The sequence below is a fragment of the Helianthus annuus genome, chromosome 15 (assembly GCF_002127325.2).
Source record: "Helianthus annuus cultivar XRQ/B chromosome 15, HanXRQr2.0-SUNRISE, whole genome shotgun sequence".
Taxonomy (NCBI): domain Eukaryota; kingdom Viridiplantae; phylum Streptophyta; class Magnoliopsida; order Asterales; family Asteraceae; genus Helianthus; species Helianthus annuus.
Window position 1 is genome coordinate 101,309,659 of NC_035447.2, and position 13,678 is coordinate 101,323,336.

General features: G+C 40.9%; 1 non-coding gene across 1 annotated transcript; it reads left to right on the top strand.

Annotated features, from left to right (window-relative positions):
• The first annotated feature begins 971 nt into the window (after positions 1–971).
• LOC118487697 lies at positions 972–1,078 on the top strand. Its single transcript, XR_004882640.1, has one exon. It is a non-coding gene; the product is annotated as a small nucleolar RNA R71 (small nucleolar RNA).
• Positions 1,079–13,678: the final 12,600 nt, after the last annotated feature.

Genomic DNA, 13,678 nt, shown 5'->3' on the forward strand with positions numbered 1-13,678 from the left:
GGAACTCAAATGGTTTACGAACGGTTTATACTAAACATACCGGTCTTACAAAACAAACGTGTATTTCACAAACGTGCATGATTTTCATGACAAGTGACAGGAATGTCCTAGTTACTACAACGGGACTGGGTTGTTCTGCGTACGAACAACGAGACAACCCAATGGGTTTATGTCCCCCTTTTTCTTTTGAAATACATATTAACCAGGGTATGATTAAGCTATGGAATGAACTCTTGGATCACGTGCGAATAGGCGCTAACTTTGTGACAACCTGTAATTAACGGCTTCTAATTACGCAATTAACTAACGTTTAAGCCGATAATAAGTAGTGTTTAAGGCACGAGTTAACTTAATTAGGCTCTTGGTATGCCTAGGAACGCTGATCGGATGTTGCAGTGTGCGTATGGGGATTTTCGTGAAATGTACTGAATATTAAGCGATAACGAACTGACACCGTACAAAATGCTGACAACGTCGTCGATTACGAAGTTTATACATATAACATGTACTTATGGAATACATTTTTCGAAAATATTATGCTTTCAGACAACACAAAACGCAAACGCGAACAAAATACCGACGGCCTAGGTCTATTATCAATGTAGTTTACCATTTCTTGTTGATCGTCCGTTTCTTTCATGCAACTCCAATTTTCATGTGACCCACCACACCCTTCACAAGCCATAACCGAGACTGTTTTTGTCATTTCTAGTTTTTTTATTTTTGAAGAAAGGGCCTCGATTTGGGCTTGTAAAGAGGTGCTTTCGTCGACCTTATGGGCGCCCGGGGCGATAGACTTATTTCCCCGGGGAGTGTGCCATTGAAAATTGGTTTGAGCAATTTCCTCAATTTGATTATATATTTCGTGTGGGCGTCGATTACCTAAAAGTCCCCCGGAGCTAGAATCAAGTGTCTGCCTAGTGTGTGGCAACAATCCATTGTAGAAAGTGGATACTTGTTGCCATATTGCGAGGCCATGATGGGGACACTTGCGTAATAGCTCCTTGAACCTTTCCCATGTTTCATATAAGGATTCCCCGTCCTCTTGTGAGTATGTATTAATTTCAGCCATTAATTTAGCAGTTTTAGAAGGAGGGAAATACTTATATAGAAACTTTTGGGCTAGTTCATCCCAGGTGTTTACCGATCCAGCTGGGAGGGTGTTGAGCCAAGCTTTCGCTCGGTCTTTTAGTGAGAACGGAAACATACGGAGGCGTATGGCGTCGTTTGATGCTCCATTGATCCGAAAGGTATCACATATTTCTAAGAAATTAGTTATATGTAGATGAGGATCCTCGTCCGCAAGCCCGTGGAAGGTTGCGGAGTTTTGGAGCATTTGTATCAAATGCGGTCGGAGCTCGAAGTTATTGGCTTCGACATTTGGAGCATTGATAGCGGCGCCTAGATTACCTACGGTGGGCCGTAGATAATCCATAAGGGTACGTTGGTCCGCCATTGGGGGTGGATCACCCGAAACCTTCTCTTGGTTTTTGGCTTTTAACCTTTTTCTGAGAAAGCGTTCGGGTTCTTCTAGCGGTTCTTTTATGTCTTTATTGGAACTGGAGCTCATACACTACGTGAGGATGGTGTCGGGTTCCAAGTCGTGCAATAAAAACAAAAAAGAATGTCGGTCAGAAGGTTCACCACGGCCCCGTGTTGAGCGAACACGGCCCCGTGGTCGGAAATACAGTGATTGTTTTCCAGATCCCAGTTACTGGAAGTTGGACACGGCCCCGTGTTGCACCGGCACGGCCCCGTGGTCAGCCTTCTGTAACTTGAAAAACAAAAACTGCCAGTAACTTTGCTGAGCACGGCCCGTGTCCGACCAGGCACGGCCCCGTGCTGAGCTCTGCAGAAGCTAAAAATCTAAAAAAAAATCCTAAAAAAATAAAAAAAAATAAAAAATATGATTAGGCCGTTGATTCCTAACTTTCTTAAAATCCTTGTGTCCCCGGCAACGGCGCCAAAAACTTGATGCGTGTTAGTGTATATATGTTTTTAGATATATATTTAAGCCCTTTTTACACTTTTAGCCAAGTTTTAAATTTATAAAACACGATATTTACTAACACTAAACACACATATGGGCAAGTGCACCCATCGTGGACGTAGTATAGTGTTGGTAAGATACCGAGGTCGTCCAAGGACACAAGAGCTTTTAATACCGGTTTATCCTCAACGTCTAATCAAATCAAAAAGGTTAGAAAAATGTTTTAAACTAAGAAAAATAAAAACTAACTAAATGCTGAAAATAAAAATAAAATAAAAACAGATAGACAAGATGAATCACTTGGATCCGACACGTGTATTAGTATAACCTTTGATTATTTTCGCACTTTTGCACTTGTTTAAGAGATTATCTTAGTTATTGTAGTAGGCCCCTCTTTTGAAGGCGACGTTACCCTCAACCCAGTAGTTTGAGTCAGCAAGGATACAATCCTAAAGGGTCGGATTATTGAAAGATAATGAATTAAGTTATTAATGCAAATTGTGGTAGGCCCCGCTTCTGGCGGTGACGTTACCCTCGGCTAAGTAGTCTGAGTCAGCAGGGATACAGTCCTAAATAGCCGGGTTATAGTATTAATAGTAGTTAACTTATGAGGGGGTCAAAGAGTTTGGATCCCCGCCATCCAATACCTATGGGCATTGAAGGAGATCCTACTAAATTTGACCCAGGTCCCAAGCAGGACCTCTAAACGCTGAACAAGGGCAAGACCCTTACCAAACCGTTCCCTTAACCCCCGACCAGGTAGCCAACATACCTCCATATAGACCGTGGAGATATGAATGGTGAAAATCTTTTATTTTATATAGACAGTAAAATAACGCCAAGACACCACGGACAAACGATAAGGAAAGATCACCTTCAACATAAGTAACTAGTTATTAAAGTCATTAATACAAAACCAAATAAAAAGTGCAAAAGATTAAAAATAAAAAGTATTATACTAAACACTTGTCTTCACCAAGTGATGTAAGAGACTTAGGCAAACATGGCCTTGATTGTCAAGAACTCTTACGATCAATCTTGGATCCCGAGACGACTCACACACTCTACGATGGACAATGGATGATGGTGGTGGATGATGGTGTTATGGTGGTGGTGGGTGGTGGATGAGGTGTGAGAGAGGTGGTGTGCCAAGGGATGAGAGAGAATGAATCCAAGCTCCTCTATTTATAGGCTGAACAGAAGGCTGGACACGGCCTCGTGTCCGCTGGACACGGCCCCGTGCCCGCCTGACACTCTCTCTCCTCATTAATTGTAATTGCGAATTACAATTAATGCGCCTGCTGTACTTTCACCACGCCCCCGTGCTCGCTGGACACGGCCCCGTGGTGGGCAATGGAAGCTTCTACTGGTTTGTCTTTTCTGCTGCTTCCTGGGCACGCCCCCGTGTTCGCTGGACACGGGGCGTGTTCACACTCTGTTTCCTTCTTTTTGCCTTGGGAGGTGCCGTTGAGGGTCCGGGCAGTCCACTTTTGTTCCTTTTCTTGTATTTATGGTAGAATTAGTGGTCTTTTTGCTTCTTTTGTGATTTTGAGCTCATTTCATCCTGAAAATACAAAAGGAAGACAAAAACACTCTTTTTCCAACATTAGTACTTAAAAAGGGTTAGTTTTATGCCTTAATTGATGTGTTTTATATGTTGCATTTTACACACATCAAATACCCCCACACTTGAACTTTTGCTTGTCCTCAAGCAAAACTCTTTAAATGTGGCTTACACTCCCAAATGGAATAGGTAGAAGAGAAGTTTTTTTTTTTTTAGCTTGTCCTAGAGTGTCGGGAATCCAAGGTTTTTATAGGTTTTATTTTTATTTATTTACAATCCTATTCGTTATGATTTATTTTGAACTTTTCATAAGATAAACTACTTATTTGGGCATAACATGCCTTATTAAAATTCCATTTATATACAAGTTCACATACCTCACGGGAGATCACTCAACACTCGGCCGAAGGTGTGTATTTTAGTGAATCACTCGAGAGCGGCACGGAACTTACGTCTTTCCATAGGCTTGCCAAGCAATCAATCCTCATCCTTTTTAACTTTTTACCTTTGTAAATATCAAGAGGACTTTTTGGGTGAAGGCTTGGGTTTAAAGGTGGGTGGTTGGTTAGTGGTTAGTAAAAAGGGCGAAAAATCGTAACAAGCGCCGGTTTTCGTGAAGTACCTTATTTTTAGTGACTTTTTATTTTTGAAGTATTTCTCCAAACAAGCTTTTTATAGCTTTTGTTTGTTTTTGACTTCATTATCATATATATATATATATATATATATATTTTTTATGTCACATGAAAGGGCAAGTTGACGAAAAACCGAGCTTGTTACTAAAATAAAGGGTGAAAAAAATGAAAAAGGTTTTTGGTGGGTAAAAATGGTTTTTGGGGTAATGAAATGAAAGGTTTAGGCTCAAAGGGGTTTTCTAGGGGGATTTTGGGTAGGTAAAAAAAATGAAAAATAATGGTTTTGAAAGAAAAAAAGTTAGTCCTAATGCCTCCATCATTTACTTACTTGGGTTTAAGTTGGTAAGGACCGGGAATGTATCGTCGTGGCAAGTTCTAGATTTGTAAGGACCGAGCGGCTATTCACACAAGAAACGAAAAATGAGCATTTAATCTAAATATGTGTATTTTTATGCTCAATAAAGGCTCAAAACTCACTTTTGTGGGAATGGGTTTTTAATGTGACCAAGCATATATAATCGAATTTTAAACTAGACTTGTTATGCCGTTTCATAATTTTCTTATGTTGGTTCCTTTTTTTATCACGACGCTATCGGTTGTAAATTTGTAAAAATATAACCTTTTTAGAACTTGTTATTCCTAACTTAAACCAAGACAAGTAAATAAAAAAAAGAAAAAGTTTTTTGAAAAAAATTGGGGTGTTTAGCGGTTCCAATAGAGTTTTGTGTAAGGCTTGTGTTTAGGATTTTGCAAAATTTCAAGGTTTTAGCATCCCCCCCACACTTAAATTACACATTGTCCTCAATGTGTCCAAAAATAATATTTTTGGTTGATTAGAATGTATAAAAGTGTGTTAAAAAGTAAAGATTTATGTTACTGGCAGTCTGGACACGGCCCCGTGTTCACCGGGCACGGCCCCGTGGTCAAGTGCCAGTAACAAAAATTTCAGAATTGAAACAGAAGCCTGGACACGGGGGCGTGTCCGCTGAACACGGCCCGTGTCCAGTTACCTGAACTGGGTGATTTTTCTGCAGGGGTTCAGCACGGGGCCGTGTTGGTTGAGCACGGCCCGTGTTGAGCCTTCTGTGATGGAGATTTTTGTCGGGTTGCTCTGTTCTTCGTGCATGGTTCCATTTTTCTCGTTCCCTCTTTCATCCATTACCACCAGGAGTGTAACGCCCTGTGTTTTGTACTTTCTATTTATAGCTTGTCTTACTCGTGTTGCTAATTTTGGAAGCTTTGTATCATTGTACTCGTTCCTTCTAGTACTCGTTGTAAACTCGAGATTTTGATCATGAATGAAAACTTGCATTTCCTTGTTACATACTATACATACACCATAATACGATTAATCATGAGATCATTTGATACTTCTTTGTGATACTTACAAACATATGTTGAACTTGTAAATATGTGACATATACTTGTTACTTACAAACATGTTACATACTTGTACATTACACTTTTTGCCTAGTTAAATCATGTTTTATTTCATATTTCACCTTGTTACAAGTTAGGGGAAACATTGTTGCATATTATTACACAACTTAACTAATAAAATTACTCATTATAATGTTTTAAAAAAATAAAAAACTAAAGAAACATGGCAGCCCAAATTCAGCAAAATTCAGCCCCATATAGTTGGGTTTTGTGGGCTAGTTTCAAGGTGTAACCCCTTCTAAACACTTCCAAAGCCCAACCCATTGAAACCCTAATCCTTCCCCCTATAAATACCACTTATAACCAGCCTCCCTACCACTTTTGCAACACTAAAAACTCTCAAAACATCCTCCAAACCGTAGCTGAAAGCAAAGGTTCGAGTAGATTGACACCCCTTCACGAAAATGAGCATAACTCACTCAATTCTTATCCGATTCACTCGATTCTTTTTCCTACTTGCTTGTATAATCATGGGGTTCGATTCCTAGACTTCTCCTTGGAGAAATCAGACCTGGAAATGCCCCGAAATAGTCCATAAACTTTCTGTTTGTTTTTATGTTCATCAAAAACTTGTTTAAATCTATGCAACTTGTGTCCAACACATCTCATACCTATGTCCTAATGCTTACAACTTATCCCATGGTTGGTTAAGCTTAAAAACAAGGTTGAGACATCTAAATCAGAGGTTAAAACCTCATAAACTTTCTGTTTTTAATTAGGGTTTTACCCACAAGTAATGTTCAAGTGTGAAACTTGTTGAATGTGTGATGGTTGGATTAGCTTGGGCTATCCTTCATAAGAATCCACTCATTACTTGATGTTTTGCTATAGATTAGTTGTTGTTAATACCTTGATACTTGTATGTTCATGACCCTCCTTGTTGTTTATAACAACAAGTGTAGTGGTGAACAATAGAGGTGCCTAAATGGAAGCTTGTTCTTCCTACCTCATGTATGTATTCTATGACACAAAGAGGTACCTAAATGGAGACATTAATCTCCTACCTCATGCTTGAATCATAAGACTTGTAAACTATATAATATCTAAGTTATTCTATATGTATACATCTAAGTAACTAAGACTTGATGATGACTTAATAGTTATTTGTTAAGTGGACGTTACATCATCTATGACCATGCCCTTGTTACGACTCTAATGGATCTTAGAATCCATGAAATCATACCAACTCTTTTGAGTTTCAATAGTGTCAAGAACAAGAGTTATGCGTACAAGATGATTATTTTCACCTATGTTACTTTCTATATATTAAAAACTCCGAATCTATAATCTTCCGTTATACGCCAAACTCACACACCTACGTTTCCTTGTGTAGAAGGACAAGGTGCTCCGAACTAATTCATCTACAAACTTGCTCTCGGAATTTCAAGTCACCACTTGTAAACCGTGAGTATACTCGTATTTCCCCCTTTTTACTTTTACCACTTTTGGGGTGTAACATGTTTACCTATTAACTTACACATGAACACTTTGTTAAACACATGAACGTTCCTATAACATGCTTGTATACGTGATGACTTGATACTTTAAACTTGGGTTATTCTTATGTGTTGAACTTATCATTAACTTCGTACGAGCCAAACCTTGACATATGTAGCGCTATAGGATTAACGACCCGCCCGTAAACTTGAGGTTATGTCTTGAGCATATTGCGTTTTCTTGGTTTGATATGTTAGACACATGCCATATTTAAGGTTTATCTTGAATCATATGCTTGCCATGAGGAATTGATCACACTTTTTAACTTATGCTATGTACGTACCAAACTTGTATACTCGCCTTTGCTTTTGCATTGAATTGTATTTTTAAACATGTTACAGGTTGATGATGATGAAATGAAAACGGATAGCAAAGATGCCTAAATACTCACTTAGACGTTTAGGTTTAAAGTGTTGTATCAATTTTGTTTATGTTATGTTGAACAATGTTGTTATTTGCTTTTCTTGTAATGTTTTGACATTTATTTTGGAAATGAAATTTGGATTATTAAATTATTGTCACAAATAGCGTTATGATGTCTCGAGCAATCTTCACACTTCGTCTCATCCCGATGTTTCCGCCATTGGTTGGGGTGTGACAGATTGGTATCAGAGCCATAACTATAGGGAATTAGGAAAATTGCCATGCTTTTGCCCTAGTCTATAGTTTTAGGAACTTTGTCTCTTATTTGTTGTTTAAAACATTTGTGCTCTATCTTACATGCTTCCTAGCTACACTTCTTGTTAATAAATTTATGTGCCTTTCCTAAGGCTAACACGAATACACTTTTGCTATTTTATACTCTTGTAACATCAACGAGACAACTTTACCAAAATAGGCGTGAAACCCACAATTTGGTAAACGACTCTCACTCTACCTTTAATCTATTTTTGCACGAAATTTCACCATTAAGCTAGGAGTGACATCCACAACTTAATGGTAATTCCCATTTCAACTCTAGTGGACCCTTGTCAAAGTGTCAAAATTTTATTTTGGCCGACAAGTACCAACCACATTTAGGGTACGAAATCGTCAAGTTAGGGGTGAAACCCGCATCTTGTCGATTAAGTCCCATTCCTTGATTTTTTTTATTCTCGCCAAAGTCCCGAATGTTCCAATCATTTAGAGATGTGTAGTAACCGGAAGGGTAAGATACCGTTAATCGCTTCTCGACGAGAGTATCTTACTTATAGGCCAAAGCACAATATCTCTAAATCGAAAGGACTTTCGACCCACTTTGGAATTGTCGACGTTTCTCTACCCGAAACATTCCTATGTTTTATTGAGCCTCTCTTTTATGTATCTCAATTTATATGTGATTTTATACTTGAACGTTCATTCATTTCGAAATGTCGTTTTAATCATGTCGCACATTATCGCAATCACAAACAATAATAATTCTCATGAACCAACTAAATTTATATTTTCCTATTCGCAACTTATGTGCTATACATGTTGAATGTGTGTTGGAAACTTATGCTTTATGTGAACTTTACTTGGTACTTGAACATCTACTTGCTTTGCATACACAAACCTTGTTTTCAATTAATGATCAAAGTCTCATCCTTTCCCTTCTCTTTCAAATCTTTTAGATGTCTTCTAGTTCATCCAAGAAACTCAAGTCAAAGAAGGGTTCGACCTCCTCCGCCATGTCCCAAAAGGATTGTATGAAGTTTATGGCTAAACAATTTGCAAAGGTCCTACCCGACATTGTTAGCAAGATCCAAACCGATTCACCCCATGGTTCGGTCGACTCAAAGGCCGACAAACCCAAATCGACCTTCCAATTTAAGCACTTCATGGCTTGTAAACCCTTAGAATTTACCGGCAAGAATGGCGCTACCGCCATGATGAACTGGTTTGATGCCATCGAGCTTACCTTCTTGCAAAGTGGTTGCCCTGACGAACTAAGAACCTTGAATGCAACCGGTGTGTTTCGTGAAAAGGCACTTGAGTGGTGGACAACTGAGCGTAACAAGAGAGGAAACGAGGTCGCACACGCTATGCCGTGGGACGATCTCAAACAACTTATGAAGGATCACTTTTGTCCCCCTCACGAACTCCAAAAGTTGGAAAATGAATTCTGGAACCTCACGCAAAAAGGGAGTGACATGGATGGTTTGATTACACGCTTCAAGCAGCTTAGTGTTCTATGCCCTGGTCAAGTAGAAACCGCCCCCAAAACCGTGGCCAAATTCATTCGTTGTGTTGCACCTTCTTTAACAAACCATCTTGCATCTGCCAACCCTCAAACCATTGAAGACGCGTACCGCATAGCTACCGAACTTAACAACAATTGTGTTCTTCATGGAACCTTTGACAAGGTTTCATAAAAGAATGCGCACCAAGCCACCATTGACTCCCCTAATGAGTCTAAACCCTCCCAGCAATCTAAGAGAAACCAAGGCAAGAAGCGGAAGGCTTCAAGCCAAAACTGCGCGGTCGTCACTCCGCCAAACCCACAACCCCTTCAAACTGTGCCTGCTTTCGATGGTGAACGCAAGGTTTATACTGGAACGCACCCAAAGTGCGACAAATGCCGATATCATCACCCCCCAAACGCTCATTGTCGAAAGTGTGACAAGTGTGGCCGGTATGGGCATCTCTCGCCATACTGTCGTATCCCCCCACAGGCCTACCAAAACCAAGCTCTTTTGGCTCCAAATCAAGTCGCCCCTGTGCGAGCATGCTTCACGTGTGGTGATACCAACCACATGGCCAATGTGTGTCCTCAACGATATCAACCACAACAACCTCGACAGCAACAACCACAGCCACAACCCCAACAACAACAACAGGTTCAAGAACCCGCTAGGGGTCGAGCTTTCCTTCTCACCACAGCTCAGGCTCAAAATGCAAACGACGTCATCACTGGTACGTTTCTCATTAACCATGTCTATGCTTCATGCCTATTTGATACTGGTGCCGATAAAAGTTTTGTGTCGTTAGAATTCGAGTCTTTGCTCAAGTGTAAACGCTCTAAGTTGCCAAAATCTTTCGCTGTCGAAGTTGCTAATGGTAAAACCGTCAAAGTCAATTCTGTTCTCTCCAATTGTTCACTAATCCTTAACGATCATACGTTCTCAATCGATCTCATACCTATGCAAATGGGTAGTTTCGACGTCATAGTAGGTATGGACTGGCTTAGGCGAGTTCGTGCTGAAGTTGTCTGTTCTGAGAAGTTTATTCGCTTGCCTCTTCCAAATGGTGATTCTCTACACGTCTATGGTGAAAAGCCTTCTCAAGGCCTTAAGCTTATGTCATGCATCAAGGCAAACAAGTGCTTACGCAAGGGTACCTTCGCCTTTCTCGCCCACATCGTGGAAAAGAAGGATAAAGGCCCAAGCATAAGTGACGTTCCTGTTGTACGTGACTTTCCGGATGTATTTCCCGAAGACCTTCCTGGTCCTCCTCCTGCTCGTTCTGTCGATTTTCGCATCGATTTAGTGCCTGGCGCTACGCCTGTCGCTAAGTCCCCCTATCGTTTAGCACCCTCTGAGATGCAAGAGCTCTCGAGTCAACTTCAAGAGCTTCTTAACAAAGGCTTCATACGCCCTAGTACTTCTCCTTGGGGCGCTCCCGTTTTATTCGTCAAGAAGAAAGATGGGTCCTTTCGTATGTGTATTGACTATCGTGAGCTCAACAAGCTTACTATCAAGAATCGATACCCTCTTCCTCGCATTGATGACCTCTTCGATCAATTGCAAGGCGCAACCTGCTTTTCAAAGATCGATCTTCGTTCTGGGTATCATCAACTTCGAGTACTCGAAGAAGATGTGCCTAAAACCGCCTTTCGTACGCGTTATGGTCATTATGAGTTCGTGGTCATGCCCTTTGGTTTGACCAACGCACCTGCTGTCTTTATGGACTTAATGAACCGCGTGTGCAAAGCATACTTGGACCGTTTTGTGATCGTCTTCATCGACGATATCCTCATCTATTCCAAGACGCAAGCAGAGCATGAGCAACACTTGCGCCTTATTCTTGAACTCCTTCGTACTGAACACCTATATGCCAAATTCTCCAAGTGTGAATTTTGGTTACAAGAAGTTCAATTCCTTGGTCACACTGTCAACAAACTTGGTATTCACGTTGATCCCGCAAAAATCGAAGCTGTGAAAAATTGGGTCGCACCTAAATCTCCGTCCGAAATCCGTTCGTTTCTTGGTCTTGCTGGTTACTACCGTCGTTTTATCTCCAACTTTTCGAAAATCGCTGTTCCTTTGACCTCCTTGACTCAAAAAGAGAGACCTTTTGTTTGGGGTCCCGAACAAGAAGAGTCTTTTCAAACGCTCAAGGACATGCTTTGCAATGCTCCTATCCTAACGCTTCCTGATGGTAACGATGATTTTGTCGTGTATTGCGACGCTTCAAACCTTGGTCTTGGTTGTGTCCTTATGCAACGTGACAAAGTTATCGCTTACGCATCGAGGCAACTCAAAATTCATGAGAAAAACTATACTACTCACGACCTTGAACTTGGTGCGGTCGTTTTTGCATTGAAGATTTGGCGACACTACCTTTATGGTACTAAATGTGTAGTCTTCACCGACCATAAGAGCCTTCAACACATCTTCAATCAAAAAGAACTAAACATGCGTCAACGTCGTTGGGTGGAATTGTTAAACGACTATGACTGCGAAATCAAATACCACCCGGGTAAGGCGAATGTAGTAGCCGACGCCCTGAGTCGTAAAACTCACGTCCAAAGTATCCGTTGTTTCCAACTCGTCCACGATCTTCAAAATCGCATACGTAACGCCCAGTATACATCCGTTAATGAGGGTAACCTCTACAACGAAATGCAATGTGGTGCTGAGAATAGTCTTGTGTCCAAACCCGATGGTATTCTATACTATCTCAATCGCATCTGGATTCCCAATCGTGACGATCTTCGCAATTTCCTGATGAAGGAGGCCCATAACACGAAATATTCTATTCACCCTGGTGCCGATAAGATGTACCATGATATGCGTACTTCCTATTGGTGGCCTGGAATGAAGAAGGATATAGCCACCTTCGTTTCTAAATGTCTTACGTGTTCCAAAGTAAAAGCCGAACATCAACGTCCCTCTGGCTTGCTCGAACAACCAATAATTCCCGTTTGGAAGTGGGAGAGCATTGCCATGGATTTCATCACTAAGCTTCCTCGCACTACAGCTGGTCATGACAGCATATGGGTCGTCGTTGACCGATTGACCAAATCAGCTCACTTCCTCCCCATTCGTGAAGACTTCAAAGTCGAGAAATTGGCTAAGGTCTACATGAAGGAAATCATCTGTCGTCATGGGACGCCCATTGATATCATTTCTGATCGTGATGCTCGTTTTACGTCTCGTCTTTGGGAAACTTTTCAATCTGCTATGGGTACTAAGCTTAACCTTAGCACCGCCTTCCATCCTCAGACTGACGGTCAAACCGAGCGTACTATCCAAACCTTAGAGGATATGCTTCGTTCATGCGTAATAGATTTTGGTGGCAACTGGGATACATACTTGCCCTTGGCTGAATTCTCGTACAATAACAGCTATCACACGAGTATCCAAATGGCTCCTTTCGAAGCATTGTATGGTCGCAAGTGCCGTTCGCCTATTTCTTGGCACGAGATTGGTCAAGCCCAAATCACCGGTCCCGAGCTTATACAAGAGGCTACGGACAAGATTTTACAGGTTCGAGACAACTTATTGAAAGCCAGGAACCGACAGAAGAGTTACGCTGACAAAGGACGCAAACCTATGGAATTCGAGACAGGTGACAACGTGCTTCTCAAGGTATCCCCTTGGAAAGGCGTGGTTCGATTTGGCAAGAAAGGGAAACTCGCACCTCGCTACGTTGGTCCTTTCAAGATTCTCGAAAGGATTGGCAAGGTTGCGTATAGACTGGACCTGCCTGAAGGACTCAGCAATGTACACCCTGTCTTCCATGTGTCCAACTTAAAGAAATGCCTAGCTGACGAAGGACTCCACGTTCCTCTCGAAGACTTGCAAGTCAACGAAACACTTCACTTTGTAGAAAAACCGGTCGAAATCATGGACCAAGGAACCAAGCAATTGAGGCGCAGTCGAATTCCTATTGTCAAAGTTCGATGGGAAGGAAAACGTGGCGCTGAATTTACTTGGGAGCTCGAAAGCGAAATGAAATCGAAATATCCTCATCTTTTCCCTGAGTCTTCCTAAATTTCGGGACGAAATTTCCTAAAGGAGGGGAGACTGTAACGCCCTGTGTTTTGTACTTTCTATTTATAGCTTGTCTTACTCGTGTTGCTAATTTTGGAAGCTTTGTATCATTGTACTCGTTCCTTCTAGTACTCGTTGTAAACTCGAGATTTTGATCATGAATGAAAACTTGCATTTCCTTGTTACATACTATACATACACCATAATACGATTAATCATGAGATCATTTGATACTTCTTTGTGATACTTACAAACATATGTTGAACTTGTAAATATGTGACATATACTTGTTACTTACAAACATGTTACATACTTGTACATTACACTTTTTGCCTAGTTAAATCATGTTTTATTTCATATTTCACCTTGTTACAAG